We start from the raw sequence: 13333 nt of genomic DNA, 5'->3' as shown, positions 1-13333 counted from the left end.
TAGCTGTAATCTATCAGGTAAGGTTTTATTGAGTATTTTTGCCTTTCCTGGTTTTCGTATTAGGGTGATGTTTGCTTCTTAGAATATGTTGGATGTTGGATGAGGAGGTGGAGCAAGATGGTGGCTGAGTAACAGCTTCCTTGCATCTGGGCACCGTGAGTCTGGGGAGATAGGACTCCAGGCATCTCTGGCTGGTGGGATCTGCCTATCATCACCCCTGCGAGGATACAGGGAGTCAGAGAGAGACTTCTGGACCCCGAGGAGGACTAAAAAAGTGGAAAACCGGCAAGTGGTCGCATGTGTTCAATCCGTCTAAACCCGCCCACAACTGTAAGTTCAGTAGCAGTGAGACTGCAAACCAGAAAGGCCTTACCTGTGAACTGTTTTGGTGTCTTTGGACTTGGCACTCAGTTGAACTGCCTTGGGGAGAGCCTGAGCGGGAGTGTGGAGAACTCTGGCCATTGTCTAGGGCCCCAGTCTGAGCCACTGAGCCAGACGGAGCTAACAGTGTTTGGCTGTGGGTCACAGGGAGCCATTGTGAGCAATCTGCCCTGGCAAGCTCCACCCTCAGGGTCGCAGAGCTAGAATTGGGTGGAAGCTAGTAACCCAGCGACCAAGTAGCCTAAGGGTGGGGTCTGAGCCGCCTTGCAGCCCTAACCCTCAGGGGCAGAGTGAGACCAGTTTTGGCACACAGGGTAAGTGAATAGCCACTTCAGCAGTGATTCCAGCGACAAGCACTTTCCTGGGAAAGCTTCTACTCAGCAAGTTCACAAGTTCAAAGTGCCTTTTAAGTGGGCTAAAGAGAGATTTAGGGTGTCTACCTGATGGGGTTTGAGAAATCAGCAGCCTCCAGTCGTATCAGAACTGTAATTAACATCTCATACCCCAGTAGACCACGTGTTGCCCAGACAATATTCAATAACATATATATACTGCTTTGTTTTTGGTTGTGTTTTTTTTTTTTATTTTTTTTTATTTTTTATTTTTTTGGTTTGGTTGTTTGTTTAATTTATATTCATGCTGTTGATGTTGTTTTGTTTTTTAAGTTCAACCATTTCCATACAGATCCTTTTTCTTTCTCAATTTTTCTAGTTTAATTATAATTTCCCATTGCTGCCTTTTTTAATAATTAGAACTTCATTTTTGCTAGTGTTTCTACTGCTATCATTTGGTTTTCCACCCAATTTTATCCCGTAAAGTTTTCTGTTTGCTTGTTTTGGTTTGATTTATAGCATTTTTGTCTTTCCTCTCTACTTGGTGGAGGTGGGGTACTGTGTCTGATCAGGTTAGCAAAGAGCTGCTGACCTCAAGGGAACCACCCAACTGGGCACCCCCAGAAGGTGGGTTTTTTTTAAGATTGTGTCAAAGTACCCTACTGTACACCTATATTGCTCTGTCTCCCTCTTTCTGTGCCTCTCTTCTTTTTGTCAATATTCCTTTTACCCACCCCCTCTCCTTTCTCTATTTTCCTTTTTTTTGTTCTCACTCAGTCCTCCTTTCTTTCACCCCTTTTTTGCTCTTCAACCTTCTCACCCTTCTGGTCCTGTAACTCTTAGTCCACAGGCATGAGAACTTAAAGAGCAAGAGGAAGTGAAAGGAAAATTAGGGCAAGGAAACAGATAAAAGAAATCACTCATGAGGAAGAATCAGCAGAAAACTCCAGGCAACATGAAGAACCAGTCCAGAACAACCCCACCAACAGACCATGAGGTAGCTACTGCAGATGATTCCACCTATAAAGAAATGTTAGGAATGACAGAAAGGGAATTTAGAATACACATGTTGAAAACAATGAAAGAAATGATGGAAACAATGAAGGAAATTGCTAATAAAGTGGAAAATAACCAAAAGGAAATCCAAAAACAGAATCAAATAAGAGATGAACGATATGAAGAATACAAAAAGGATATAGCAGAGCTGAAGGAACTGAAACAGTCAATTAGGGAACTTAAAGATGCAATGGAAAGTATCAGCAACAGGTTAGACCATGCAGAAGAAAGAATTTCAGAAGTAGAAGACAAAGTTCTTGAGATAACTCAGATAGTAAAAGAGGCAGAAAAGAAGAGAGAGAAAGCAGAACATTCACTGTCAGAATTATGGGACTTTATGAAGTGTTCCAACATACGAGTTATAGGAATTCCAGAAGGGGAAGAAGAATGCCCCAGAGGAATGGAAGCCATACTAGAGAATATTATAAAAGAAAATTACCCAAATATCACCAAAGATTCTGACACACTGCTTTCAGAGGGATATCGGACCCCAGGTCGCCTCGACTCTAACCGAGCTTCTCCAAGACACATTGTGATGAACCTGTCCAAAGTCAAGACAAAAGAAAAGATTCTGCAAGCTGCCAGGAGTAAGCGCCAGTTGACCTACAGGGGCAAATCCATCAGAGTGACCGCAGACTTCTCTAATGAAACTTTCCAAGCAAGAAGACAATGGTCATCTACCTTTAATCTACTTAAACAGAACAATTTCCAACCCAGAATTCTGTACCTCGCTAAGCTAAGCTTCAAAATTGACAGAGAAATCAAATCATTTACAGATATAAAAACATTGAGGAAATTAGCCACAATAAGACCAGCTCTACAGGAAATACTTCAACCTGTTCTGCACACTGACCACCACAATGGATCAGCAGCAAAGTAAGAACTCAGAAATTAAAGGACAGAACCTAACCTCCACACTGATGCAAAAGATAAAACTAAGCAATGGACTCTCACCAAATAAGACAAATAGAATACTACCACACTTATCAATTATCTCAATAAATGTTAATGGCTTGAATTCCCCACTGAAGAGACATAGATTGGTTGACTGGATTAAAAAACACAAGCCATCCATTTGATGTCTGCAAGAAACACACCTGGCTTCAAAAGACAAATTAAAGCTCTGAGTCAAGGGTTGGAAGACAATTTTTCAGGCAAATGGAATTCAGAAGAAAAGAGGAGTTGCAATCTTATTTTCAGATACATGTGGATTTAAAGCAACTAAAGTCAAAAAAAGAATGTGTTGGGTGTTGGGAAAGATTCCTTCCTTCTCAATATTTTGGAGTACTCCTTAGAGTATAGGTATGAGGTTTTCTTGGAGGTTAGATATAATTTTGAAATGAAGTTATCTGTTCCATGACTTTTCTTGCTTAGAAAATGTTTTATTGTTTCTTCAATGTCAGTGCTTGATATTGGTCTGATCAAGAGAGCTATTTCTTCCTGGTTAAATATAGAGAGATAGTGTGATTCCAGATATTGGTCCATTGCTTCCACATTGTCAAATATCTGGTCATAGATATTCTTGTAGTAGTCAGAGATCATCTCTTGTATTTCTGTGGTATCTGTTTCTATTTACTTTTTCATGTTTTTGATTGAGGTTATAGAGATTTCACTTTTCGATTTCTAGTTAATCTGGCCAAAGGGTTATCAATTTTATCTTTCCAAAGAACAAACATTTTATTTCATTGATTTTGTGAATGATTCTTTTCTTTCAATTTTATTTATTAATTATTTAATTTTGGTGATTTCCTTTCTTCTGCTAATTTTGAGATTAGATTACTCTTCCTTTTCCATTTCCTTATGATGATTAATTAAGTTGTTATATGTTCTTTTCTGTTTTTTTTTTGGATTAGGCATTTAATGCAATAGGTTTTCCTCTTACAACTGCTTTTGTAGTGTCCCACAGGTTTTAGTAACTTATAGCTTTATTGTTGTTTCATCCGGGGAATTTAACAATTTCCTCCTTTATCTCTTTCTTGTCACAACTGTCATTCAGAATAAGGTTGTTTAGTTTTCATGCTTTTGTATGGAGAAAAAAAAAAATTGGGGGGGATTTGAGTTCAACCTTAATTTCCTTTTGATCTGAGAAGATACACAGCATAATTTCAGTCATTTTAGTGTTGTTGACATTTGATTTGTGTCCTTCAATATGATTTATTTTGGAGTATGTTCCATGGGCTGATGAGAAGAACCTACATTCCTTATCTTTGTTATGATGTGTTCTATATCTGTCTATTAAGCTTATTTGTTCTATGATGACATTTAAGTTTCTTGTATCTTTGTTTGGTTTCTGTTTAGTAGGTCTTTCTAATTCTGCCCGGTCTTAAGATTTTATGGGATATCATATTGCTCAGACTAATTAAGAACAGTTTCATAAATCTGGGAGCATTTAAGTTGGGTGCATAAATATTTAGAACTAAATGCCCCTTGTTGTATTGTTCCCTTGACCAGAATGAAGTGACCATATTTGTCTTCTTTCTTTTAGTTGCTTTAAATCCACTTGTATCTGAAAATAAGATGGCTTCCCTTACTTTCTTCTGATTTCCATTTGCCTAAGAAGCTTTTTTCCATCCCTTTCCCTGAGTCTTGTTTTGTCCTTCAAGGTTTTGTGTGATTCATGGAGATATCATGTATATGGTTTGTGCTTTTTTATCCAATCAGCCAGCCTGTGCTTCTTCAGTGGGTGAGAATAGCACAAGAATGTCATTCTTCTCACTCACTTCTGGTCAGCATTGCATTGGAGGTTATACTCAAGCAATATGATCAAAAAACAAAACAAAAAAAAATGGAAGTAAGAAAGGAAGAAGAGCAGGTGAATGAGGGAGGAAGAAAGGAAGGAAAGAAGAAATTAAAATCATTCAGACTGGAGAGAAGAAATAAAATTGTTTTTGTTTGCAGATGACATCAGAGTCAAGGTTGAAACCTTTATGGTTGACATAAAAGCACTACTAGAATTTAAAAAAAATGACATTAGGGTCTTAGGATAAAGATAAATATGTAATCATTGCCATACCTCTGTAGTAACAAGAAGCTATAAAAAATTATATTTGAAAATTAATATCATTTACAATAATATCAAAATATTCAAATTCTTAGGACTGCATTTAACAAAAGGAGTGTAAATGTACATTGTAAACTACAATAATTAGCTGAAAATACTAAAAGAGATCTGAATTAATGGTGAGATAGTATGTTTCATTGAATCTAAAGATCCAAAATTCTTAAAATGGTAATAGTAATTTTTCCTGAGTTGATTGCAATTTCTATCAAAATCCTAGCTAGCATATTTTTTTCCAGAAACTAACAAACTGATCTTAAATTTACAGAGATTTGTAAAAAGCATAGGTTGAAAATATAATTTTGGAAAAACTAAGTTAAAGCATTTATTCTTGGTGATTTCAAAACTCATCATAATTCTACAGTAAATAAAATCATAGGTAACTTAATAAACATCAGATAAATATTCTCATTTCTGTCCCCTTGTTGAGAAAATATCCCCCATGCAGAAGACAAGACGTTCATTGAATTCACTTCTATTTTCCACCCTTTTCCCAAGTATTACATCACATATTGTCCAATATATGATCAAAAGATGGTATTTTTTTTCTTGTATACTAGTTGCTTGTGTCAGGAGATTAAAACTGTCATTTAATAATGTTTGATTATAATATCTGAAATCTTGGAAATAGATAATATCACCATAGTTTCAGCAGGAAGTTTTGATATTTCATAAAGATGAACAAATTCTTGAAAAAATATGGTACATTCACGTTATTTGTTATTCAGCTTCAAAACTTCATTTTGGAAATGTAACTACATCTATGAGATTTTAGTGTGGTATGACAGGTATACTTCATCATTCTATGAGAATTAAAAGTATGCCCTTTATGGGATGCCCTTCTGTAGGTACTGTAATTTACTGGCTTGTTTTGATATATAAAAGATATTTAATTTTTGATATTAAATATGAAATATTTTGATATTTAATTTTTGGTCTTCTTTTCATGGCATCCTTTTTGTGTGATTACTATTTGCAGCAACTCCCCTTTATAGTTTCACAGGCATTTCCTTTTTCTCGTATTTTTAAATAATATTTGTATTATTGGTTATTTTTCTTTGTCTTTGCTCCTTGGCAGTTACCTATGAGAAAAATAAAAACGACATTTTAGTACCTATGAAAAAAATAAAAAAGCCTTTTTAGTACATTGGATTTCTTTTTATTTTCCCCAAATTGTACTGTGTATATGATACCTGAATCAGTCACCACTTAAATGAATGAGATAACAGAAAATAAACAATAGTTCCAAACTTAGCACTGGCCATCATCAGGTATGTCAGAAAGAGAGTGCTTCAGATTGTGGTTTCTGTGAGAGGTGAACAGCAAGAACATTAAGGCAGACTTTGACACTCCCTGAGGTTCTTCTTGCTCAAATTCAACTTTACAATTCAGCTAAGATGTAAAATTCTAGATGAAATTTTCTACCAAGGAGAAATAAGGAGTGTAGATAAATGGATGTTACAAAAAGACCATTTAAGTTAGGGAGAAGTAATCAGGATGGTGTAGATAAGCCCAAGCTACATTTCTTTGCTACACAAAGCATAAAAGATGGAAAAGGAGAAACAATATTCACATGTAAACTGAATAAGTATTCTGAAAGAAATGAGAGGAAATATTAGTAAGAAAGGGAAAAAAAGATGTTATTTTCAAAAAGTTTTAGGGAAATCAGAAAATACTAGACATGGACAAACTATAGAATGAAGTAAAGTTTCATGGATGTGATTAATAACACACTTGATCCTGTCAAAACACCATGTGACTAGCTAGAAAAATAGGTCAAGAGGGTGGCACCTGTGGCTCAAAGGAGTAGGTGGCCAGCCCCATATGCCACAGGTGGTGGGTTCAAACCCAGCCCCAGCCAAAAAAAGAAAAGGAAAAGAAAAAAAGAAAAGAAAAATAGGTCAAGGGTTTTTTTTCCCCTTAACTCCTTAAAGAATATTAGAAATTATAATTTTATGTAAAAATTTACATCTGAAATATAGAAAAAAGTTTCAGTATTCATTTTATGGGCATCTCAGAATGAAATATACATATATATACACACACATACATATATATACATACATACATATATATAAACATTGTGGAGAGTTTTAAAAAATAACATCTGAAGTTATACATGAATTTAAGAAGGAAGGACCTTCTTTGTGTAAAAATGACACAAAATAACAAAATGTTAAGATACAATAATAAAAATATATTACAAATGAGAAATCTAAAACTGTAAACATCTGAAAGTTAGAAGTAAATTATCATGAATGTGAACAAAGAGTTGGGAAGAATAAATAATGCTACTCTACTACTCAGTAGAAGAACTATAGCAAAGAACAATGTAGTGTCTATGTCAAGATAGCTAGAATATTTTGAATAGTATCACTATGAAGAAATGTAAATGAGTAAAGAGATGGATATAGCATTATGCTGACTCTATAATTATAAAATGTATGAATCTTAAAACATCATGTAAATATATTTAACTGTCATAAATCAATTATAAATTTAATTTTTTTAGATAATAAAATATCAGTATCTGTATTAAATGATTCCAGAAGAAAAGTAAAATATAAATAGAGAAGAGAATGTAAGATGTAACAATATTCATAATTGAAGGAGAGAATATAGTATCTTTATTTTGTAAGACCAAAGAGAGCATAAAAAATATTTAATTTGTAGGAGGGGATGAAAGATGCTTTCCTCCTAATCATGATGAAGTTTATGTACCGTCACTTAATGACAGGGATACATTCTGAGAATTGCATCATTAGTCAGTTTTCTTGTGTCAATATTATAGATTGTACTTAAACAAGCCTAGATTTTATAGCTTACTATGTGCCTAGGCTAGCCTGTTGCTTATAGGGTACAAACATGCCCAGCAATTACTGTACTGAATACTGTAGGCAACAATGGTAAGTAGCACTATACTAAGTATTTGTGCATCTAAGTATATATATATTTAAGTTCTATTTCAAAAGATTTGGGGTATAAGTATATTTTGGAGACATGGATGAATTATATAGTGGTGAATTCAAGGCTTTTAGTGCCATTCCCTGGGTAGTAATAAGTAGCATTCAATAGGTAATTTTTAATCCTTTGTCTTTTCCCATCTTCCCACCTTCTGAGTCTCAAAAGGTCATTATACCACTTTGTATGACCATGTACACTCATCATTTAGCTCCAACTTATTAGTGAATACATATGGTAATTTTTATTTGTTTCTGAGCTACTTCTCTTAGGGTTATGGCTTGCCCTTCCATGATGTTTTTACATCCTTTCTATGGATAAGTAGTGTTCCATAGTGTGTATATGTGTCACATTTTCTTTATCCACTTCTCAGTTGAGAGGCACTTAGGTTCATTCTATAAATTTGCAATCATGAATCCTACTGTGATAAACATTTGAGTACATTGGTCTTTTGATAAAATGATTCCATTTCCTAAGGTAGATACCAAGTACTGGGATGCTGGATTGAATGGTAGATCTATTTTTAGTTCTTTAAGGACTCCCCATACTGTTTTCCATAGATATTGTACTAATTTAGATTTCCACCTGATATTCCCTTCTTTCTGCATCCTTAACAACATCTATTATTTTTGTACTCCAAAGAGATTTCTTCCTGAAGAAGTTATTTGCAATCTGATACATTCTTGAAAAAACTAGGAGAATGCTCTGGAATAGGCAGGTGATTTCCAGAAATGAATGGATGTAGTGCTGGGTGAATTTACCAGGCTTTGTGTTTAAATTATTATCTTAATACTAATTAATTATGCTAATTTGATACTATGAATAATTAATTGTACATAATTATTCTCTCTTTCTCTCTGTCTCTCTCTCCTGGCTTTCCTTTCTGCTGATGGAAAATATTAGCAGGAGAGCTTACTATTCACATAGATAACACTTTAATTTCTTCTTCCACTCTCCTCCCTGCTCCTGTATGAGTCAGATTTATTCACTCTGACGTATGTGCTCCATGGACACCACCACTCCTCTCGACCTCAGTATCTATCTCAGTGGTATCTGCTGAGCCCCAGTATCTCTCACTGCAGAAGAAGCCCTAGAACTGCCTGATCTGTAAGACATTTGATTTTAAACTAGGGAGAAAATTCCTCTATGATTCACTTTGTCAGGAGTCCTTGGGGCAGGGGGAATGCTGCTTATGGAATTTTAATAATTTCTTACCCTTTCTATGTTCTATTTTTAAAATAGGTGTCCATTTTTCATCGGCGCTTCATTCTGAAGAATACTTCTTTTATTCATTAAACTTCTTTTCTTCTTATTCTAATGTTCAGAATTAGATCTCACCCTACTTTCCTTTAAGTTGGAATTACTGTTTCATGTTCCTCTCATTTTTGTAGGATTCAGAGAAAAAGAGGTAATGGTATCTTTATGGCATAATTTTAACCTCAGAAATTTTTATGACATTCAATTGTACCTTGAAATCTCATTAATTCTATACTTTGGGGCCATATTTAAATACTCAAAATTTACTCAACCACTTTCACATACAAAGTACTCTTACATAAAAAAAGGAAAATACAGTTCAATTCCTCAAGTTGCTCTCGCTCAACGCAGTGAGAAGAACACATCTATGTCATGTCAGAGTGGAATACGGTCTAAAGTTTTAACTGATTAAGACATAATGTGATTTGTTAAAATAAAAAGATGACTTTAAAAACTATCATATTCCTTTCAGAGTTATGAAATTATGACAACACACCATAAATATTCTTTTCAAGTTCTCCTCATTAGATCTTAAAATATTTTGCTTTAGATTTACAATATTCTGGAACGGCTTTCTTTGTACCACTCTGAATATTGTAAAATATTCATAAATCAGCATGTTAATTGAAGTTGTAAAGTTATCTGAAAGACGGTGACAACTAATACCTTCCCAGACACAGCTATTTCCCTCCAGCCCTTTCGGTGTCATTTCTTTTATTCCTCAGTCACCTATTGACAAACTAATATGGCATATTTGTACTTTTCCAGGCAAAGTGACATAATCAATATTTGTTGACATTTTGGCTTGTCACATAATTACTATTTGGGATTAATTTTAATGATTAAAATTTAAAGTCATTTTATAGTGTGTTTTTTTTTTTTTTTTTTTTTTTAAGAAATGAAACCTCTCAATTCTATGCTATTTTTCAGGGTCTTTGTGCAGAACTGTCTAAACAGGAAGTTTATTACAGCCTTATTCCTTTATATACTTACATTACTGCCAAAAATATGATAAATAATTTTCTCTGAAGGCATATTTAAATATTAATATTCAGCTAGTAAATGTTTCTTTTTCTTACATATTTTATATTTCTTTAAAAAATTTCTAAATGGTGCAGATGATATAGTGTATTATTCCCTTAGTTCTTGACTACCTACAAGAAATTACACATTTAATTTCCAAGATATCTTAGACCATGTATTTTATGTTGAATAATAAACAAATATTTGAAAATATAATAATCTAAACACAAAGACTGGTAAATTCAAGAAATCTTAAACTGATATGAAGGAATGAGATGACTTTAGAGAGTTACAAATTTCATTTAATAAATGTAGTTGCCAAAGTAGAAAAATTGAAAAATTCCCAACTCTTTCTCTTAATTAGTAACAACACTGCAAAAAACTACTGAACATTTCTGGTATACTTTGTGCTCAGGATAGATGAAAGACCAAAGCAGAAACTTCTCATGGCTTATTAAAGTTTGAAAGACAGACATTAAACACATTATTACATATAATATTCATGTAATTAATGTGAATTAATAAACATGTGATTAGTAAACAGGTAATTCTATGTTTGCAATTATGCAAGTTCAAAGAGATCTTTAATCTGAAATTATAATAAAGATAAACAGTGATTGAATGAAGAAAGATTGAAGGATAGGAAGGAGTATACTTCCTACACAGAGGATATAACATATAAGAAGGTTAAGAACTGTATGAGAATATCAATTTCAAACATTAGAAAGAGATTTAAAAAGGGTAGGTCATATAGAAAAAGGTAATAGTCACAAAATGTGACTAGGCGAGACAGGCAAGACTGCATCATATAAGAAATGCATTAATGATGTTGGACTCTATTTGGAGGGTTTGAGTTTGGGAGGGTAATTTAATTCACTGTGCTTCCCCTCTGTATTACCTTAGCTACATTGTGGATTACAAATTAGAAGATGGCTTGGCAAAGGTGCGACTGGGCAGACAAGGATTGGAAGTAGAATTGCTAAATGCTGATGGATGAGTATAAGTGTAGAAATGTGAAGACTTTTATTAAATACGTTTGGGACTTTCCGCTATTATCAACTTGGAGGAACTGATTTTCTTTATCACACTGAAGAACCAAAGAAAAAATATACCTTGTATGTGCAGAAAAAGATCTTGTACTCTTCTTTGGAACATTACTATTCAGAATACCAAATGAAATACATAGAGATTTGATAAATATTTATTGATTGGCTATCAAAATCTGGAGTTAGATAAATAAAACACAAAAAGTCTCTCATGGACTTTATATTGAGGTCATGGTAACAAATAATAAACAAGAAACAGTAGCAGGGTAAAAATCACTATTAAGAAAAATGAAATACAATATATGTACATATTATATTAGGAGAGTAAAGGTTAGTGGTGGTTGTTACTTGAGACAAAGTAGATCAGAAATGACCTCTTCGCAGGTGACGCTTGACCAGTCATCTCACTGACAAGCTATGACCTTGTTGGAGATAAAGATTCCAAGCAGCAATAGGAATGACTTATTTGGAGAATGTGTGGGTGGAAATGGCTGACTTTAGAATCATGCTGATTTGAGACTTATTGGCTCATCCCTGGAAAAGTAAGTCCAGATCCTCTGATTTAAGAATAATGCTCTAAGTCTGAGCTTTGACACATTTTTTTTCTAGACAGTGTTATAATGAGTCTATCAAGGTGTTAAAATTATCTAGGACAGATATTTTAATCATTGCTTCATCTAGAATATTGGAAGGAAATTATGACACACCTTGAGGGGAAAAAATCTTTTTTTTTTTTCCTCCATGTAGGAAGTTTCCTTCCCATTCTACAATTCTTTCTTCATTCATAAGAAATATGAGCAGGATTATTACAGCCTACTTTTCCCATGTCAAATCATGTTAAGATCTGGTGGTAATTATGGACTTTATTTTTTGTCTATGATGGGAGGGAGTATTTTGAGACCCTCATATTTTTAAGATGAAAGCTTTAAGTTGTGAATATTTTTCAGGCATGGAGGTGATGTGTCTATCCCATAGTAAGGTGGAAGGGCCACATCTATAGAGCCAAAGGGTAAAGTTGGTTCAGACCTTAAGTGTTTCTGAGCATATTTAGAAGCAACTTCCACCCCAAGTGTCTCAGGCACTAGCTGGACATTAATTGTGTGTTTTTATTTTTGTTTGCTTTTTTTTTGCTTTTTGTAGTTTTTGGCCGGGGCTGGGTTTGAACCTGCCACCTCTGGTATATGGGGCTGGCACCCTACTCCTTTGAGCCACAGGTGCAACCCCCATTAACTGGGTTTAAAAAACCTTTCTGTGCTGTTCTTTTAACTTTCTATGAAGCCTGATTCTCAGAAAGTTAAGTTTTGATCCTGATCTACATTATAATCTGCATGCAGCATTGGCATTGTAGTTACTGTATCCTTTATAATCTGAGCTAGGGTTTAGTTTTTATTAATATCGTCCCTGAAACTCTGAAATATTTTGATGTCCTTCAAATTACCATATAACAAGATTCTATAATTTTCTTTTTTTTGGGGGGGCTTCTTTAACATTTTAAAATATTAATGAGTACAAATGTTTCTGTTACATGGATAGCTTTTATAATGCTTTAAAAAAGGGCTATAAGCTTATCAGCTAAATAGTGTTCATTGTATGTGTTTTGGCAGGTGTTTACCCCTTTTTTCCTCCCCCCTCCCCATTTTTTCTTTTATTTATTAAATCATAGCTGTGTACATTAATGCATTTATGGGGTACAATGTGCTGGTTTTATATACACTTTGAAATACTTTCATCAAACTGGTTAACATTGCCTTCACCTCACTTTCTTAATTATTGTGTCAAGACATTTATTATTTACCTCTGTGCTCATGTGTTCCCATCAACTAGTTCTAATTATTAGACAGTTTATGTGGTATTTATTTTTCCATTCTTGAGATACTTCACTTAGTATAATGGTCTCCAGTTCCATCCAAATATCTTCAAAAGACAGTAATTCATTTTTCTTTAAGGCTGACTAGTACTCCATGTTGTGTATATGTGTATGGGTGAATTTGTGTGTGTACACATATGTGCCTATATATATATATATACATTACATATATATTTATATATGAAGCCATATTTTGTTAGCCCCATAAATTGATAGGCACTTACGGTTGATTCATGTTTTTGCAATTGTGAAATGTGCTGTGATAAACATTTGAGTGCAGATGTTTTTTTGATAAAACAATTGATTTTCCTTTGGGTAGATATGCAGGAGGAGTGTTGTTGAATAGAATGGT

This window comes from Nycticebus coucang, chromosome 15 (genome assembly GCF_027406575.1).
Source record: "Nycticebus coucang isolate mNycCou1 chromosome 15, mNycCou1.pri, whole genome shotgun sequence".
Lineage (NCBI taxonomy): Eukaryota > Metazoa > Chordata > Mammalia > Primates > Lorisidae > Nycticebus > Nycticebus coucang.
Note: the sequence above shows the minus strand (reverse complement) of the source record.